Below are 6,000 nucleotides of genomic sequence, written 5' to 3'. Positions count from 1 at the left end.
GGGAGGGGGCAAAGAGGCCTGATCTTAGAGATTCCTTGTCACTAGAAGTACCAGATCACAGAGAAGTCTTCATCCCTGAGATCCAGTGTTTTAGCAGCTGCCTAACACTGAGAATAAATCCAAACAATGGAGGACACACTGCCTGCCTCTTACCACAAAGCCAGCAAGAGTTGAGTAGTCAGCAACAGCACTCAACCAGTAGAAAAAATAAAGATACTTAAACAGGTACTTTTCAAAAGAAGATATCCAAATGGCCAATAAATATTTTAAACTATGTTCAACTCATTAGTAATCAGTAAAATGTGACTTAAATGTAAATGAGACATGACTAGGATGTATGAAACTAAAATAACTGACAAATGAAGTGCTTACAAGGATGTGTAAGAACAGGAATTCTCATAAACTGTTGAGGGGGGTGTAAATGATACGTGTGGAAGATTGTAATTTTTAATAAAATTAAACATATACCTGCTCTCTGACCCAATAATTCCAAGGTATATGTTCCAAAGAAATGAGTCCACACATCCACATAGAAACTTCTATGAGAATGACATTGCAGACTTAGTAATAACAGCCCAAAGTAAGAGACAATCCAAATGTCAATCAACAATAGAAAGAGAAAATAACTCATCGTAAAATCATATGATGCAATACTTTATAGCAATGAAAGGAATGAAATACAACTATAGACAACATCACAGATGAGTCTCACAATCAAAATTTTAGTGAAAGGAGCTAGACAGAAAGGAATATCTACTGTATGATTACATTTTTATAAAATTCAACAACAGGCAAAATTAATCCCTAGTGATAAAATCCAGAAAGAGATAAGCTTTATGGAAGGGAGCAGGGTAGTGACTGGGAGGGCATATGAGGAGTGCCCATAATGCTTTATTTTTTTATTTGCCTAGTAATTACCAGTTTGTTCACAATGTCATAATTACTTAAAAGGCACATGTATGATTTGTGAACTCTCCTACACGTCTGTTAGAGTGCAGTAACATTTTTTATTGTTAAAAATAATGAAAATAAAATAAAGCAAAGTAAAGCATATTGAACTCCAAACTTGAGTAAAATCAATTACTGTGTAATTGGCAGCTATTTATTGATCTAAATTTTTTTCCTGGAAACAAACATTCTGTATTGGGTAAGTGGCTGTGGCATGGGTTACATTCTTGGTCTTGATAAGCAGCCCTGTGGAGTCAGTTCAGGTTAAATTAGTCTTTGAGAGAGCAGTGCCCAGTGGGCAGCTTCTCTTTGCTCTTTTCTAGACTTTTTACTTGTTTACTTTATGCTCCCTTCCTGCTGAGATGTTTCTGGTATTAACAACAAATAAATGACAGCTGTAGCCTATGAAAAGTAATACCTTAGGTAATTCTTTTGTGATGAATCATCTGATTTTTTATTAATTCTTGTCCTTTTTGATTCTAAGAGAAAGCAGAGGGCATCACTTGGAATCCTGCCACTGACGAACACTCTTTGCTGTTTACTTGCCAATAATTGAAGTATAACAATAGCAGTTATAACAATAGCAATGCTCATTTGCACAGCATTTTAGAAAACATTTTTAAAATGAATTATCTCATTTGAACTTTATATCAGTCCTGTTAAGAAAAGTAGAGCACATGAGAACACATAGACACATAGAGGGGAACAACAGACACTGGGTCCTGCCAGGGGGTGGAACATGGGAGGAGGGAGAAGATCAGGAAAATTAACTAATGGGTACTAAACTTAATACCTGGGTGATGAAATAATCTGTACAACAAAACCCCATGACACAAGTTTACCTATATAACAAACTTGCACATCTACTCCTGAGCTTAAAATAAAAGTTAAATTAAAAAAGAGTAACAATTGCAGTGGATTGAAATATGTTTAATCCTTATGCTTACTCTGATTTTAAAAGAATAAAGCTCACTGGTCACCCTGAGAAAAAAAGAAAAGAAAAGTGGAGCAGACATTATTTTCTTCATTTTATTCAGGAGGAAACTGAGTTTCAGATATATGTTGAAGAATAAATTCTTTATTTGAGACGAGTAGGGAAAGATGAAGCTTTAATATCACTGAATTTTTGTCTTCTCAGAAGTAGATCCTGAGCCAAGTGCAAAGAGTTTCTTTGGAACAAGAAAACATGACAAGGAAGTGGAGAAATGAGAGCGGGAAGGTAAATCAACAAATAAATAATTGGTTATCAAATCATTTACCACTGTGGGCTAGTGGTATTTAATCCTGCTCTAGGAACAAGAATGATATTATCCTAACCCAAAGAACAAAGGAAGTAGGAGCTAGGGTATTTATCCACCCACATTGAGGCCTATATTAGTCCGTTTTCACATTGATATAAAGAAATACCCAAGACTGGGTAATTTATAAAGGAAAGAGATTTAATTGACTCACAGTTCCACACGGTTGGGGAGGCTTCAGGAAACTTCATGGTGGAAGGTGAAGGGAAAGCAAGGACCTTCTTCACATGGCAACAGGAGACAGAAGTAAAATTAGGGAAAATGACAAACACTTATAAAACCATCAGATATCCTGAGAACTCACTCACTATCATGAGAACAGCATGGGGGAAACGGCCTTCATAATCCAATCACCTCCCTCCTTCAACACATCCGGATTACAATTTGAGATGAGATTTGGGTGGGGACATAGATCCAAACCATATCAGGGCCGTTAACTTTCTTCCTCTTCTGTCCTGTTTGCATAGGTGGACAAAGGGGATTTTGGAGACCAAAAAAATCCTCAGGCAAAGAGATGCAGGTGCTAGCAGTTGGAAGTCAGGCCCAAGAGCTCTGATGCGTGTGATAATATGGGAATTAATAAGCCTGCTATATTTGGTAAATAAGAGAATTGTCTTATCATTTGTGATTGCTTTCCTTGCATCCATTTCCTATCTCTTTCTTCTTGTACAAGAATTTCCTATTACTTTTAGGGACCAAAGGGTGGATCAGGCAACTTAAGCTGGTCCAAAAAGAGTTATATGTTAACTTTTTCTGGATCTCTGGGAGAAAGTTCCCGCTTTATCCTGATGAATGTGGAAAAAGAAGCCTGTAGCCCCAGCAACTGCTGGAGTGATGTTGACATTATAAAAGAAGATAACCTGAAGATGAAGCTTATAAAGGGGAAGATAGAGTGGGAACACAAAACCAGTTTCTTAATGACATTATTCATCCCTGGCTCAAGACTTACCTGAATCAAGCTGAGAAACTTGACTTTATGATTAAGTAAAATAATTGATTCCCTTTAGTGTTTAAGCAAGTTGGAGCCTCTTATGTTTTCACTTACAATGAAAGAAATCTAACACAAAATATATTTAACCTAAAATAGTGTTCATTTAAAGAAGCATTATCATTTTACATACTACTGGGGAAAAATACTTCCAATTAAACTAAGAATCAATGACTTACAATCCCTAAGGTTTTGAAAATTTTATACTTTTTGAAAGATCTCTGTTAGACATTTTTAGATGTAGATTTTTAAAATGTAAGTTTTGGGGATATTCATTAGAAAGAGTATAGGGGTGAGAGTCAAATATGCTAGTTATGAGAATCCTAAAATGTGTTCCCATTCGGAGTCCAACTCTTCTCAAATCATTTCAATCGTGGGCATCATCAGTGCTCATATGTTCTTACTGCATCTTCCTTGGCAACATAACTTTTCTTAAATTGAAAAACAGGAAACCAATCTGTTTTCTGTTACTACAGAAATCTAGAAATGCTAAAATTCTAGCATTTAATATAAATGGAATAATAGTACACTATGTACTCTGGTTTATGCACATTTCTAAGATGTTCCATGTTGTCACATGTAGCAGTAATTCATTCTTTTTTATTACTGAGTAGTACTATATTGTATGTTTATAGTTTTCTATCCATTCGTCCAGTTTGGAGCTACTGTGATTATACCTGCTATAAGCATTTGTGTACAAGATTTTCTGTAGACATGTATTTTATTTCTATTAGGTAAATATCTAGGGATGGAACTGATGTGTCATATAGTACGTATATGCTTAACTTCAACGTTACTGCAAAATTTATTCCAAAGTGCTTGTATATTCCCACTAGTATGTATGAGACTTTTAGTTGCCCCATTTTCTTCCCAAAATGTGATACTGCCGATCTTTTAAAAAACAATTTTTCCTTTCAGGTGAACGTATAGTGATATCTCATTATTTTAATACGTGTGTTCCTGATAATTAATAATGTGCTTATTAGCTGTTTGTATGTCTTATTTTGTGAAGCATTTGTTCAAATATTTTGCCCATCTTTTTTTAAATTGGATGTTTGCCTTTTTATTATTGAGAAACGAAAGTTTTAATGTTTACTGGAGATTTCTCTCTATCAGGCATTTGTACTGTAATTTTTTTTCCAATTAGTGGCTTTTCTTTTGCTTTCCATAGTAATGCCTTTCAAAGAGTAGTTTATTTTTTATGTTGATTACATTTAATTTATAATTTTTTTCTTATATTGTTGGTACTTTTGTAACCTATCTAAGAAATCTTAAGAAATCTTCTTCTTTTTAACTCTATATTAACAAAGATTTCCTCTTTGTTGCCTTTTAGAAATTTTGTAGTTTCAGCTTTTATGTTTAGATCGATGGTCCATTTTGCATTATTTTTTTGTGTGTCGTGTGTGATAAAGGTCAAGATTTTTTTTTCCAAACAAATTTCCAGTTGTTTGAGAATTGTTAGTAAAAGATTATACTCTCCCTATTGAAATATTTAGGTACTTGTATTAGTCAGGGTTCTCTAGAGGAACGAGACTAATAGGATAGATGTATATATAACAGGGAGTTTATTAAGGAGTATCGACTCACAGGATCACACGGTGAAGTCCCACAATAGGCCATCTGCAAGCTGAGGAGCAAGGAAGCCAGTCTGAGTCCCAAAACCTCAAAAGTAAAGAAGCAGACAGTGCAGCCTTCAGTCTGTGGCTGAAGGCCTGACAGCCCCTGGCAAACCACTGGTGTAGGTCCAAGAGTCCAAAAGCTGAAGAACTTGGAGTCCGATGTTTGACGGCAGGAAGCATCCAGCATGGGAAAAAGATGGAGGCCAGAAGACTTAGTCTAGCCCTTCCACGTCCTTCTGCTTGCTTTTATCTTAGCTGCATTGGCAGCTGATTAAATTGTGCCCACCTAGATTGAGGGTGAGTCTGCCTCTTCCAGTCCACTGACTCAAATGTTAGTGTCCTTTGGCAACACCCTCACAGACAAACCCAGGAATAGTACTTTAAATTCTTCAATCCATTCAAGTTGATACTCAGTATTAACTATCACAGTACTATAAACCAAAAATTAAATGAATGTCCTCCAACCATCTGAATGGACTTCCTCCTCAGCCAGGGCTCTTTTAAAATTTAACTTGAAAGATTGGTTCAAGCCATGACAGAAGCGGGGCTGGACATTTCTCTTTATACCTCTCTGGCATTAACGTCAACATAGACTTTAAGTCTGATAAGGGACATTTTACAACCTGTTCTCTGAAGCCTGTTACCTGGAGGCTTCATCTGCATAATAAAACTTTGGTCTCCAGGACCTCTTATCTCAACCCAGACATACCTTTCTATTGATCCCAGGTCTTCGGATAAACTAAACCAATTGTCAAGCAGAAAATGTTTAAATCTACCTATAAGCTGGACCCCACTCCCCTTCAAGTTGTCCCACCTTTCTGGATCAAACCAATGTTTTTCTTAACTGTAATTGATTTAAGTCCTATGCCTCCCTAAAATGTATAAAACCATCCTGCATCCCCAACCACCTTAGGCACAAGTTCTCAGGATCTCCTGAGGGCTGTGTCACAGGCCATGGACACTTATATTTGGCTCAGAATAAATCTCTTCAAATATTTCACAGAGTTTGATGCGTTTCATCGACAGTACAAATATTAAAATTTAATTAACCTTATATAAATGGATCTATTTCAGTAGTCTGTATTTTGTTTCTTTCATTTTTATGTCTGCATTTACATCAGCTCTATACTGGATTATTGGAACCATA

The sequence above is a fragment of the Pongo abelii genome, chromosome 2 (assembly GCF_028885655.2).
Source record: "Pongo abelii isolate AG06213 chromosome 2, NHGRI_mPonAbe1-v2.0_pri, whole genome shotgun sequence".
Taxonomy (NCBI): Eukaryota; Metazoa; Chordata; class Mammalia; order Primates; family Hominidae; genus Pongo; species Pongo abelii.
The sequence above is the reverse complement of the archived record's forward strand: the minus strand, read 5'-3'. Positions refer to the sequence as shown.